Source organism: Rhinolophus sinicus, chromosome 1 (genome assembly GCF_057876585.1).
Source record: "Rhinolophus sinicus isolate RSI-liver-muscle chromosome 1, RSI-T2T, whole genome shotgun sequence".
In the NCBI taxonomy this organism is placed as follows: domain Eukaryota; kingdom Metazoa; phylum Chordata; class Mammalia; order Chiroptera; family Rhinolophidae; genus Rhinolophus; species Rhinolophus sinicus.
This window is the reverse complement of record NC_142501.1, coordinates 48,684,973-48,700,418: the sequence shown is the minus strand read 5'-3', so window position 1 is coordinate 48,700,418 and position 15,446 is coordinate 48,684,973. Positions and strand designations below refer to the sequence as shown.

Sequence of the window (15,446 nt, the reverse complement as noted above, 5' to 3'; positions counted from 1 at the left end):
ATCTTTTATTCCACATCCAAAATACTTAATATCTGTTCCTTGTCAATTATTAATTTGGTGTCAATTATTAATTTGGATTATGTAACCTATAGATGAAATTTTCCATACTTCAAATGTATTTTCCTAGATTAATTGTTATTCAAAATAACAACTATATATAATTATCATTCAAAGCCACAGACCAATTAGAATAGCTAAGGTATAAGAGAAAGAGAATTGGAGTTCAATTTCAAAAAATCTTGGGCTGTGTCACTTATAGTCATGTTTGACCTCGAGTAAGTTATTCACCCTCTTGGAAAACTGTGTCTGCTTTCATCCATTTAAAATGGACATATTGGTACCAATCACAGGGTTTTTGTGTGGCTTAAATGAATTAATAAATAAGGTAATTTAGTAACACTTAAGAAAAGATAATGAAAAAATAATAAAGGAAGAAAAGGAGAGAGGAAGGGAACTTAAGCAATAATTTCAGTGACTTTATTTTGCTATTAGAGGTGATATACTAACTAATAATTCTACTTTATAGCAGCATTATTCACACTCAGTTCCAAATAAGTTTTGCAGGGCAGCTTCCATTTAGCAGCATCTGTTGAAATAGCAGTAAGGAGTGGTCATTTATAAACTAGCAACTCCATATCTTACGAATAGTGACCACTGCTCCTTTCTCTTGTATTATTTACCTCTCGCGCCCTTCAGGAGAAATGTCAATTTCACTCTTCTTACTAGAGTGTATATTGTAAAGTTAATTCTGGGGTTTGTTGGGTCACAATGAACTTGTGAGAATGGACCCTAGCTCATTCTCTTCAACTGTGACATAAAAGTTAGTGAAGGAAAAAAAAAAAAGAAAAAAAAACAGGAACAAAATTAAATTACTTGGTATCTTCTAAAGTGCTTAAGGGGAAAATCTAGTAAACACCAAATAAAAAAAGATGAGCTATTATACCTGCTCAGGAATAGAGAAAAATAGTTGTATTGATTCAGCCATATGACTTTCACACAAACAATACCAGCTTTAACGTCTGTCACCTCAAGTGCTATGTGGATTCCAGTAGCAGGGGCTGGGATCCAGTAGCATGCCAAATGATAGGATGCAGGGGTAGGTCGGAGCAAGGAAGAGCTAATCTCAGAAAAATATAAGATGAAATCTGCCCAAAAGTCTGAAAATTATAAAGGAATGAGAAGAATATGGTAGAGGGGAAATATGAGGCAATGTTAATGAGAGAAAAACAAAAGAAAGGGGAAAGTGCATACGCAAGTAGTATAGTACGTTAAAAAAGTAAGTAAAGCAAGTATGTAAGTAAAAAGATACTATAGCAAACAACTACAATCTACTAAACTCATTGGTTAGAAACATAACCTGCAAAGACCCCGCTCAAAGGTGAGCAGGGCATTCTGTGGCTGTCCCAGCCCCTCAGAGCAGTGCTATTGATTAATGCCACTTCCCTTGGACTTCTAGTATCAGGTAATGAAGAAATTTAACAGTTCCCTAGTAAAACACATCCACAAGCTTTGGAAAAAAAAAAAATTCTCAAAAGGAAAAGATGTGGAGTTGGGCTAGGAAAAGTGTATTGCAGGAGGAAGAGCTCAGAAAACAATATTGTTAAAGTAAGTGATCATAAATACTTTTCTGTCCTGAACTCATTACAGAAATAAAAATTTTCCTCTACTCCAAAAATATTTGGATTATGCCAGCCAAAAGATACAATGAATTCAAGATTTTAAAAAGTAGAATAGCAGTGGTTGAACCATTTCTGAAAATCTTTTGCTCAGACTGCGTATCGGGGCTAGGAAGATGGGGCAAAAGTATTGAGGAATAGGGGTGGGGAAGAAAGTATTTCTGAGAAACAGAAATAGAGAGACAAAGACAGAAAGCTAGAGAGAGAGAGTCAGAGAAATGGATAAAGGCAAAAAGAGACAGAGAAAGACAGACTGATTTACTGAGGAAAAAAGGACCGCAAAAATCACCCAATTCACTTCTCTGCATCCAGGCCGCTTCATACTTAAATTGGCTAACACAAGAAAATATAAATTTTTAGATCTATAGATAAATAAATTTTGAGAGTTTCATGAATAAATGATTCTAGATAGCCAATCCCTTATCTGGGAAGTGTTTCTTAGGGCAAATATAAATCCTACATGCTTTGCTGTGTTTCTTCTCAGTATTAATGGATGATGGTTTCAGTCTATCCTCTAGGAAATAATTTTTCTTTCTTATATCTTCCCTCAGGCTTTTTCCTCTTTTGGCTGAATAATTGTTTCTTTACCTGTTTTTCTCAGTTCTAATTTTCTAAACTTTTAATTATCTTTATTGGTTTCCTGAGCTTCCTCTGCAAATCCCCTTGGAGCCCACCTCAGAGTTACCTAATAACAAGAACCACAATGAATGTGTATAGATAGGTTATCTTACGGTGCTTGTAGGAAATTCAGCAGTTCCAGAAGCCTTATTTCCTCCGACCGTCACAATCTCTCCTTAATACAGACATTGCAGTTTCCTTTATTGTATCGATGGGGGAAAAGGCACAAAGAGGTTAAACACCTTGGAGATTCTAGACACAGCCGGTGGACAGATATGAGGGCAGGAACACAGGTTCAGCAGCAGCCAGCCCCTATTTGGTGTAGAGAGGAGAGTAGAAGGATGTGAGGCAGGAACAGAAAGTGGAAGCCAGGCTCTGAGGGGGCTTGTGTTCCATGGCGAGGATTCATAATCTATCCATAGGGTAAGCGATGTTTTCAGCAATCAAGGGCAGGACAAGTCTTGTTTTAATGAGTGACTACACTGGCCACAGTCTGTAGTGTGATCTGGAACTGGCAGGAGAGGCTTATGCCCAATAATAAGTAAAAATCTTAGGAGTCTCTTGAAATGGACCTGGTGAGAGATGATGAGTCCCAAACTAAGACAAAAGCTATAGAAATGCAGGGTTTGGATCTCCCATTCAGGGACCATTAAAGAACAGAGGAAGGAGAGCCCATGAAAGAGACCGAAAGGAATAGTCAAAGAAGTAGGAAGGGAGGATGTCAAGAGTGGCAGATGTGGCAAACAGCACCAGACGCTCCAGGATGAACAAGCAGCAGCACGGAGGCTTCAAAGAAGCTGCAAAACTGGTGCTCAGTGGGTCATCACGAATGACTCTGATAGGGCTGCTTTTACTAAGGAACGAGAGCAGGAGACAAACTGCTGTGAGTTAAGAAATAAATCCTCAAAGACACAAACTCTTCCATCTAGGAGTTTTATGGTGATGGTGAAGAGCGAGATAAATTTGAGGAAAACTAAAGAGGCAGATGAGTTTTGCTTTGGGCAACGTTAGACAGAAGAGAATAAGCGGAATATGAACAAAGAATCATCAAGCATTACATTCTCATGCATGGAAACATATCATTACTTGGCAATGAGGGAGCCTTAGCTAAAAATAGAATGAATATGGCATTAATATTCCCATGATACGAAATACATAAGCATTAATATAAGTGTAGAATCTAAGAGAAAATTAGGATGTTTAAACGGGATTTATGGTCTCTTCCTGCTCCTGCATGCTATAATATATATATATATATATATATATATATATATATATATATATATATATATATATTTATGTTCATATATATATACATATGATCTCCAAACTCTCTATTAGCACTGCTCATAGGGAAAAACATGACCAGCACTATAAATGGAAAGCGTAAATCCCAATTCTAATATTATCAGTCACTGTGTATTATTCTCCCACATATTAGTGGGTAATATACTGCTAGTACTTCCCATCTGGCGTGTTTATAGGGCACAAAATATCCCATATATTTAGCTTTTAGCCTTAGCATTATTTTTACTACACCATGTACTACTCTTATAAAGTACCTAGCACTATGTCTGGAGCATTATAGAGGATAAATAAATTGAACTAAACTTGGTCAATCATTGGAGTCCTGATATGCCAGAGTCCTTTGCTCTAAAAGAACCACTTAAATTATTACAATAGTTTTACACACTTCATGAAAGCTTTTTCAGTCTGAGTTTGATGTTCCTCTGCTAGCTGTAACCAGACTTCCCATTAACACAGTATCAGGTCACCATTCATAATGCGTGCACTGCCATACGGCTTGCTCTGCTTCTGGTTTGCTGTGGCTTCTATGCCCATTTTAGCCTTTATATTAATACCACTTTGTCTTGACGGACTTTTTAAAAGTACCCTTCCATATATGATGGCAAAATAATATTGTGTTTCTTATTCTCCTCTTCACCATAACATGTGACACTGGAATCCTAACCTCTAGATTTTGAAATTGTGTTTTATGGAGTTCTAAGCCAGGACTTTGCCTAACTCATCCAGGCTGCAACTAGAGTATCTCAAATGTGATCAGGCTTATCATATTTTATCTGGAAAAAGGGTTGTACTGCTAGTTTGAAAACCAAACAAGACAAACACACTGTTTTAAAGTTTTAGACATTCCATTGTGTCATTGTTTTTTACAAACCTAGCAATGGCAAAATAATTACACAACCACATACCCAAGTACTTAGAGCATCCTAAGGGAAAGTGTGCACTATAAGATTTTTCCCATTTTGACTCTGGATGAAAATAGTGCTAATACTAATCTGTACAACCAAGTCCACTGTGAAGTATTGTACCATTTGGGGCAAGAAAAACAAAATATCACTGAGATCTGCATACGACAATGGTAAAAATAGATTATTAGCCATCAGGCAGAAATCTGTTTAAGTATTTCTGTGCTGAAAGGTTTTAAAAAATAAGGAAAGAAAAATGCTGATACCAAGAAAAGACAGATTTTGTGAAAAGATAATTAGTTGCTGTTCTACTTAAAATCTCTTTAGAAAACGGGAAGTAACTTTGGGTTGACTTTTTTTTTAAAGATAGCCTAAGGTTGGTTTTGCAGTAACCAGGTAATAACAGCAGACTTCCAAGCAGATGGACTAGACCCATATGTCAAAAGCAAATTAACACATCAAGAGGCTGCTCCCTTCCCCAAACAGTAGAAAGGCATCCCATAAGATGATGGGCTGGCCCGTGGCCAGCCATACCTGGGGTGGCAGGAGATGTCAGGGATAACATGAGATCAAGGAATGACATAAGGGAACCAGAATGAGCAAACAAGAAAAAAAGAACTTATCTATTCTATCACTGCTTTAAAAGGAATATCTCTCAGACGATATCTATCGATACCATTTGGAAGAATTGAATAAGACCTATTCCTTTCAGAAATTTTAAGACAGGATAAGAACAGCTAACAGAGATACTAGGCGTTACCACCTAGTCCATTTGGCCGTTTCTCAAGAAACTCAGAGAGTAATGATGGGCTAGGATCTGGTCCCAGCCTTCAAGAATCAAACACCTGATTTTGGCAGCATGCTGAGAAGGGATCCATCCCTTATGAGTGGACTCATGCAAAACACTGAACACTAATGGCCATATTTCAAAAGATAAATACAATCAGTATAATAACCAAAGTCCTCATGTTTGTTTGACTAGAGTATTCTGTCCCAATAGGCAGACACGTGTGGGAATCCACAAATTATGATTAGAAACTTACATGGTCAACATGGACTCAGAAAAAGGAACGTCACTTAGATGATTCAATTCTTTAATAATAACACATAAAAATGCCTACTGCCTCTATCTTCACAAAAGAGGTGCTCTGGGCAAAACACAAAAATGGTCCCACTGACTCTCTCCTGGACAATAGGTGGCCATAACATGCCAACACTGAACTCTATAATTGTAAGTCCTCTGAGGCATCAGGGTCATCGTCTTCTTGTTCACTACTATATCTTATGTCTGACACCTGGTATGCATTCAATATATATTAGTTGGCTGAATGAACTCAACTCACCTTTTTCTATGTTTGCAAGGCTGACTAATGCATATATGATTTTCAAATACGTTAATACTCAATCAGGTTACTATAGAACCTCCTGGCCCAGGGGCCACTTTACACTAAAGCTGACTCTACCTGTCTCTGCGCTATATATTAAACCTGAACTCTCTGGAGGAACATCTTACATTCCTTATTTCAAAATTCATTATGGATGCATATCAGAACTGCCACTAAGCTCCAGCAACACTCATTTTGACCTATTCTAGGTTATTTTATTTCTAGTTGGTGTAATTCCAATTTGGCGACTGGTGAAGATATGGAAGCCATCTTTGAGTCAGGGAAATTAATACCTAACTAAACATAAGTGACAACTGTTAATCAAACATTTTCATTTCTCTTTCCTCTCCATCTCTAGTGCTTTTTTTCCTCAACTTTCTTTTGAATATAAAGGCTCACTTTCATTTATCCTTTCCACTCTTGTACTGACACACTCATGATCCAACCTCCAATTGATTCTACTTGTGAGAAATAATTTCTATTTCTCCACTCACATTATTATGTATTTCCATATATCCCATCACATTTCTATCTGCAAACAACCTCCTACGCCCTCATTCAAAACCATCTTCAACATGAACTTTATGTAAAATGACTCCTCAGTCCTAGTTACTGAATGAGTTTGCTCTTTTTTTCTCAATGCTTTTGCCAAGGAATTGTCTGTTTTGGAGATTCCACACAGAAAAAGCCAAAAAAGAAAAAAAGAAAGAAATGTTAATGCTTCAGTATCACACTCTAGATAAAATGCTTATATGTATTTGTACAGTATGTGTTGTATGTGAAAATTGTATGTACATAGCACAGTTTAAAATATTCTTTTAAACTCCTTATCACATTACAGAAGCAGAAAGAGAACATTGTAGTGATTCTCTTTAATGCTCAAGCAATATATTATTTTGTAGGACCCCAGCCCCAAACACACACACACACACACACACACACACACACACACACACACACACACACAAAGTTGATCAGCATGGTAATATCCTAACTATAGTCATGCACCTCATAACAACGTTTTGGTCAATGATGGACCACACATAAGACAGTGTCCCTTAAGATTACAATGGAGCTGAAAAATTCCTATCACCTAGTGACATTACAATCATATCATCATAACGCAACACATTACTCATGTGTTTGTGGGGATGCTGGTGTAAACAAACCTCCTGCCCTGCCAGTCGTTTAAAAGTATAGCCCATACAATTATGTACAGTACATAATACTTGATAACAAATGACTATTACTGACAACGTTGAATTTATTGCCAGCTATGGGTGATTTAAGTGATTCAAGAATTATTATTCATTATGTAATGTGAAAGGGAGTGGTGAGTCTGCGAGTGCTGATGTGAAAGCAGCCGAAGAATTTTTGGAAACTCTAGATAAGCTGATGGTGGAGGAAAATTACTTGCCAGAGCAAGCATTCAATATGGATGAAACCTCCGTGTTCTGGGAATGAAAGCCTGAAAGGACTTTCATCCATAAACAGGCCAAGTCAATGCCAGGTTTCAAGGCTTTTGGGGTTTCTTGCTTGGGGACAATGTTGCAGGCTACAAATTAAAATCCTTTGTGATTTGGCACAGTGAGAATCCCAGGGCTTTCAAGCATATCAACAAGGGCACCCTGCCAATGTACTACAAGAGCAATAAGAAGTCATAGATGACAGTAAAGGGGGTCAAATAGGGTGATGGAAAGAGAACTGACTCTGGGTGGTGAATACACAATGTGATATATAGATGATGTATTACAGAATTGTACACTTGAAACCTATGTAATTTTACTGACCATTGTCACCCCAATAAATTTAATTTAAAAAAAAAATCAGAGATGACTCAGCTCCTCTTCCAAGATGTGCTCCTGAATTTCTCTGCCAGTGAAATGGAGAAGTACTCTTTGGAGAATAACATACCTTTCAAGGTTTTGTTTATTGTAGCTAATGCTCCTGGAATCCACCTCCTAGTGGTGATCTTCATCCTAATATCACAATGGAATTTCTCCCTCCAAGTACCACCGCTTTGATCCAACCAATAGATCAAGAAGCTATAGCAATTTTTAAGGCCTACTACCTGCAGAGGACCTTTGCCCCGGCTATCAATGCAACTGAGGAAGACACTGAGAAAACAGTGATGCAATTCTGGAAGGGTTACAGCTAGAACCTTGCTTGGACTTGGGGTGATGTCACCAAGGAGTACATGAATGGCATCTGGAAAGAGACACTCCAGAGATTCATCCATGACTTCAAAGGATCTGAAGGTTGATGAGGAGGTTGAAAAAATCAACAAGGCTGTGTTGAGATGACAAAAAACTTGAACCTGGTGTGGGTGAGGAGGTCATTGAGGAGCTCCTAGATGTGGTGTCTGAGGAACTGACTAATGAGGAGTTGTTGGAACTGGAACAGGAATGCATAGCTAAAGAAAAGGCAACTGTAGGAGAAAAACAAAAAACTAAGAAAATGCACGGTGACAGGTTTAGCAAAATCTTTTGCAGGCTTCAACAAGCTCCTTAAAATTGTTGAAAACATAGACCCCAACACAAAGGGTTTTCATTAATAGAGAGGAATTCTCATGATGCATTATCTACTTACAAGCAAATCTATGATGAAAAACAAAAAACAAACAAACAAAAAACCAAGCAAACCACCATGGCTATAGTTCTGAAAAGAATGACACTTCCTCAAGAAAAGCCTCAGGCAGGTCCTTCAGGGGGAATTACAGCAGAAGACATTCTTCACATAGGAGATGAGAACATATTGCTTCTGAAGACCTTCCCATGGGACAAGATGTGGCAGCGGAAGACAGTGATACTGGTAATCCTAACGCTGTGTAGGCCTAGGCTAATGTGTGTGTGTGTGTTTGTGTCTTAATTTTTAACAAAAAAACTTAAAAAGTAAAAAAAATGATAATAATTTTAAATAGACAAGAGCTTATAGAATAACGACATAAAGAAAATATATTTGTAGAGCTATACAATGTGTTTGTGTTTTGAGTTAAGTGTCATTACAAGAGTCAAAAAAATTTCAAAATTATAAAGTTTATAAGGTTAAAAAGTTACCGTAAGCTAAGGTTAACTTATTATTAAAGAAAGATAAATATTTTTTAATAAATGTAGCCTAGCCTAAGTGTACAGTGTTTATAAAGGCTGCAGTAACGTACAGCCATGTCCCAGGCCTTCATACTTACTCCCCACTCACTCACTGACTCACCCAGAGCAACTTCTAGTTCTGCCAGCTCCATTCATGGTAAGTGCCCTATACAATGTGTGCCATTTTTTAAAAATCTCGTATACTGTATTTTACTGCACCCTTTCTGTTTTAGACATATTTAAATACATAAATACTTACCATTGTGATACAATTGCCTACAGTATTCAGCACAGTAGCATGCTGTACAGACTGATAGTCTAGGAGCAGTAGGCTGGACCACAGAGCCTAGGTGAGTAGTGCGCTGTACCACCTAGGTTTGTGTAAACGCACTCTATGATGTTAGCACAACAATGAAATTGCCAAACGACATATTTCTCAGAATGGATTCCTGTCATTGAGGGATGCATGACTGTAATAAATTAACTAGCTTGGTAAGATCATACAGCTGATGTAAAATTATGATGCTATGTAGATATGAAACAATGTCACATACTTTCAGACAATAAGTATTAGCTGTTTATAAATTAGGTAAAGTGTCTAACAGAGTCTCTGACACAGTAGGAACTTTTGAAATTTTAATTCCCTTTCCCCCTTTTCTCTTTAGTTGGGTACCCCCTATATACATACACTTACACACACATGCACGTTATTTGCCTAATTCATTCTATTCATAAATCGACAATGAGTGAATTTTAAGAAAGATTGACATGCATGCCCTCAGGATAGACTATCTTAGTAACAATAAAAATTTTAATGTATCTTCATAACAGGAATGGGAAAATTAAATCTTGGACATGAAAGAAAAAAATTAAAATGGATGTTCCTATCAATAGATTTATGCTCTTTTATCAACCATCTGGACTTGCTCCTTGTGCAGGAGATGTCAAAGATAATTTTTAATACTTTTCACTAATGCATTTCCCTCATCACTCCTTCTGGGGCTTTCTATATAATCAGCAAGCCAGCCAAAATAAAAATTTAGGGACCATTACCATTAATAAATGCAAGCTTCTAGGTAAAGTGTCAAAACATTTCCAGAGGGCCAGGTTTTAACCTCCAATTCATTCCATTCACTTTTGTCCAATTACAAAATGCATGCCATTCTAACCAAGGCACTCATTTTTAAAGTTTGACATTGACACGCACCACACAGAGTGCAGAACTGGGCAGAGGTCCATGACTTACTATGATTTATATTCTGTCATTGAAGCTAATGCGTAGGGAATGGCTCAAAATCTTCTTCCCTTTCTCCAGCCCTTTAAATGGAATCAAGCATAGGACAATATTAATTTTTAAGTTAACTTACTCTAATTGAATGGCAATGCTTTATTATAGTCATGTATCAAACAAGGACCACAATACATCATAAGTGACACAGCTAAAGTAGATACTTTTGTGCTTTGCTTTTTATTCTCCTTGATTTTTTTTTACCCACAAGCTCTTTAAATATCACCATTAGTATATTAATATACTCTGTTAGTAAATTAACATTACTAAATCATCCCCATACTAGTGACAGCATCCCTAAATCATGCACAATGATATGCAAACTAGTTCATACTTCTTCAAACAGAAGTATTTTTATATCATAGAAACCCACAGCTAAAGGAATGTTAAGAGGCCATCCAGACTACATGCCTTCTTTCGAGAAGAATCAATGTTCTCACATGTTCCACCTCTCTGTCTCTCAGATGGTTCTGCTGTCTATTAGCAACATCCAAGATAAAGTAATGGGTTAGTGGTATTTCTTTTATTATTGTGGTAAAAAATAACACATGAGATCTACCCTCTTAGCTATTTTTTTCAGTGTACAGTACAGTATCATGAACTATAAACACAATGTTGTACAGCAGATCTCTAGAGCTTTTTCATGTCACATAACTGAAACTTAGTACCCACTGAACAGCAACTCCCATTTTCCCCTACCCCAGCCTCTGGCAATTACCATTCTATTCTTTGCTTCTATGGGCTTGACTACTTTTATATAGCTCATATAAGTAAAATGACGCAGTATCTGTCCTTCTGTGACTGGCTTATTCCACTTAGCATGATGCCCTCAGGGTCCATCCATGTTACCACATATAACAGGTTTTCCCTTTTTTGAGACTGAATAGTCCATTATGCATATAACACAGTTCTTTATCCATTCATCCCTCATTGGACATTTAAATTACTTCCACATCTTGGCTATTGTGAAGAATGTTACAATAAACGTAAGAGTGTACATATCTCTTCAAGATCCTGATTTTAATTCTTTTGGATAAATACCCACAAGTGGGATTGCTGGAACATACAATATTTATATTTTTAATTTTTTGAGAAACCTCCACACCATTTTCCATAGTGGTTGCACCATTCTACATTCCCACCAACAGCGTACAAAAGTTTCAATTTTTTCACAATCTCACCAACACTTGTTGTTTTTTGTTTTTTGATAATTGTCATCCGACTGATATGAGGTGATATCTCACCGTGGTTTCACAGTATGGTATTGGCATATAGACAGATACATAGACAAATGGAACAGAATAGAAAAATAAATCCATGCGTACAAGGGCAACTGATCTTCAACAAGGGCACCAAAAATACACACTGGGGAAAGGGCAGTCTCTTCAAAAAATGATGTTGGGAAAACTGGATATCCACATGCCAAACGAGAGAGAGAGAGAGAGAGAGAGAGAGAGAGAGAGAGAGAGAGAGAGAGAGAGAGAGATTGGACACTTATCTTACACCATACAAAAAAATCAACTCAAAACCAATTAAAACTTGAATAGAAGACCTGAAACTTCTAGTCCTAGAAAACTCCTAGAAGAAAACACAGAAAGAAATCTTCACAACATTGTTCTTGACAATGATTTCTTAGATGTAACAAAAAAAGCACAGGCAACAAAAGCAAAAGTAGACAAGTGAGACTCCATCGAACTTAAAAGCTTCCTCACAGCAAAGGAAACAATCAACAGAGTGAAAAGGAAACCTACGGAATGGGAAAAAAATATTTGCAAACCATATATTTCATAAGGAGTTAATATTTAAAATATACAAGGAACTCCTATAATGAAATATCAAAAAAAAAAAAAACCTGATTAAAAAGTGGGCAAAGGCTATGTTATCATGTCAATCATTTTTCAATGGTATGTATCAAATGAACATGTTGTGCACCTTAAACTTTCACAATGTTTTATACATAGAAATACAAGTTGTATCTCACTAAAGCTGAAAAAATGGGCAAAGAACTTGAACAGACATTTCTTCAAAGATGACACAAATATCCAACAGCAATATGTAAAGGAACTGAACCCCACTAATCATCAGGGAAATGGCATTCTTTAAAAGATAATATTCAGTGAAAACAGATCAGTGATATGGCTGATTTATAACTTCCCAGAGGAAAAACAAAGAACCTCCTGTGGTTGGGTTAGAAATCAAAACTGATTTTTGTTAACGTCTGTCTGATTTTCACTATAAACATTAGAATTGGCCTAAAACAAAACTGTGAGGTTTGTGCTGACACCCTCCATCTCTTTTAAAAAGTATCCTGGCTTCTGACTCTTATTCATATCAGTTGTGAGAATTAAATGAGATAATATACATAACAATACGTAAAAACACTACACAAACTTAAAAACACTATATAATTTTAATAATAATTATAAAAATGATATTGATGAACATGGTAATAATTAGAAATACCAAAGTGAAAAAGAAGTATTTTGCTTTATTCCAGAGGGAGTTGAGGATATATACCTTGACTTGAACAGTGTGATAAATTCTGTTGTTATTCTTTCTTCAGAAAAAAAAAATAAAATAAAAAATACAATTTAGCCTAAGCCAGCTCCAAGCCAAAACAGTATTCTTGTAGATCTAGAACTTTATCACCCTCATCTTGAACTTGCACAGACTGTCTCCCTCTCTTTCCAGACCCATCTCAGTCTAATTCCTAGTCATCCTTCAGATTGCAACTAAAATGTCACTGCTTCAAAGGAACTACTGTGCCCCAAACCCCATTACAAACTAGGTCAGTTCAATTATGATTGACTTTCAAATCACTTTGTACCCCTCCTTTGTAGCACTAAAAACCATAACCACAGAGTTAGTTATTTGGTTGTAATGTATGCTCCATGTGCACAGGTGTTAGGTCTGTCTGGTTTTGTTCATGGCTTAGAGTTCCAGCTCAATAACTAATTAGCAGAAAAGTTACTAACTAATACCCAGCCTCTTGGTGTCTACATGAAGACAGCCGAAGCTATTCCATGCAGCTTGAGTTCTCTGGTATGTGTCTTGTTTTCTATAGTGTGTGGCTATTTTTGACTGACTGTAATATTTTTGTTCCTACAAGTTGGCTTCAGCAATGGCTATCCCATTGGCTGTGTCCCACTCCTATGCGCAGGGGGAGAGGTGATGCTATTTAAATGTCTCTGGTGTTTCCTAGGGGTAAGAAAGTAATGTCATCTGTGTAAGCCAGCATTAAAAGCGTCTTCCTCCTCCTAGGTGAGTTGATCTCATCGCACATCACTCCGGACAGCCCCTACCTCTAGCCCTGCTTGGTACCTGGCCCACAGTGACGGGTCAGCTGTTCCTTGGTTTGCTTTGAGACAGCAACGTCTTGACAGAGGTTGGGAGTGAGAAAAATATTTTCAGAAATTCTATGACTTAACATGTGAAGAATCTAGAATGTAATAAATATGCCTAAACAAAGTTAAGCATTTAATCTCACATGCTGGTATGAGAATAACTTATTTCTCTACTTAGCTCTGTGTTGTTTTATTATAAAGAGACGTAGATGATACAAATCAGATTCTTCACCGTGATCAGCATAACCATTCTATGCTACCAGTGAATCAGGCAATTCATATTCCAAGATGAGGCACCTGGGCTGAGTATCTCCTCATGTTATCTGGTATTGCTAGTCGTGTACTCCCCCTTGTGAGTTCTATACATCTCATGGCTTATAATTAATCTCCTCAGACCCCATCTAAGTCACCAGAAAATGCGGGCATAGTATTTGCAATGAACAGCTAACATATCCAAATAGATGGTTACAATACAGTATGAATAAAAACTGATGACCGAACTACATTTATCAGAATTTTTTCCAGGCTAACAGAGAGTGTGTGTGTGTGTGGAGGAGGAGGACTGAAAACATGTAATTTTCACTTGTTTCCAGTTTTACACACTGTCTTCTCTTGGGTAAATATAACATCTAGGCTGGTGTCCTTTCCAAAGCCTTGAGTTTTGGAAAGCATGCAAAATTGATTGTATTCTGCCCTCTGTTGTACCAACTGACTCTGCAATGCTGAGAATATTTTCCTTCCTGACCTTAATATCAATCAGTAGACATTGTCAAGCTTGACATTTTACTGTCCCTTCCTTAGTGGCATGCTGTAAATAGAAACATTATTGTTATAAATTGTTCTTTGGAGTTTGACATTGTACAAATTACACTGTGTACTCTATTTTATTAAATGGTAAAACTCAGCAAGCTTTCTATCAGGAGGCCAACCTACAGTACTTTGTTCTCCTAAGAAATGAGTGTTATGTTGGCAGGCTAAACAAAAGGTCTCATCATAACCATTCTGTCAGCAAATAAGTCACAAAATCTTTTCTTAGGATACACATTAAAGCATTTATCCTGATCTTCAATATATAGCTTAACGGAGAGACAATGCACTACATCTCAACATGAGCTGATGCCCGCATTCAGGAAAGAACCAACATATAAACACAACATCAAGAATTTAGTACACAAACAAAAGGGCAATAGAATGGAAGTAAAGAGAAATCAAGTGTTTTTCTTGTTTGTAAAGGGTATTTAAGCTAATCACAAATGTCTGAATGTATACCATGCTTAGGGCACCAGGATAAATATATGGAATATTAAGAATGATAAGGTTGTCTTCATGGAGTGTATCGTCTAGTTGGGTAAATATTGAATAGACACATGAAATAGTAAGAAAAGAAGACATTACATGATAGGTGACTGTTAATCACAACAGATGCTCTAGCACAAGGGTTGACAAACTATGGATCCTTTACGAATAATTATTACAAATGATCTGTAGGTGATTTTATTGGAAACAGCCATGTTCATTTGCTTAAATATTGTCCAGGACTGCTTTCATGCTAAAACAGCAGAACTGAGTAGTTGCAACGAAGACCTTACGGCCCACCAATCCTAAAATATTTATAATCTTTGCCAACCCCTCCTCCAGAAGGTTAGAGGAAGAAGAGGTTGCCATGCACTGGAACTGGTAAAGAGATGTTCAAAGAATGGATAGAAAGCAACAAAGAAAGGAAATGTGGGAAGAGTATTCTAAGCTGAGGGACCATATAAGCAAAAGTGCAGAGATGGGGACTGTGAAGTGGGACAATATGTAGGCCAACGTGACATAAGGTGGTGGGTGCAATTGTTT

At 37.0% G+C, this 15,446-nt stretch overlaps 1 protein-coding gene across 3 annotated transcripts in view; it reads right to left on the bottom strand.

Moving 5' to 3' along the window:
* Nucleotides 1-15,446, bottom strand: part of TMEM117 (transmembrane protein 117) — a 394,057-nt gene that overhangs the window by 206,598 nt on the left and 172,013 nt on the right. Inside the window, exon 2 of one of the 3 annotated variants that reach the window (XM_074325811.2) lies at nucleotides 10,222-10,292. The exons of the other annotated variants lie outside the window; for them this stretch is intronic. The gene's annotated coding sequence lies outside the window, so the exon portion shown is untranslated. The remainder of the gene's footprint in view (nucleotides 1-10,221; nucleotides 10,293-15,446) is intronic. 3 annotated transcript variants of the gene reach the window in all.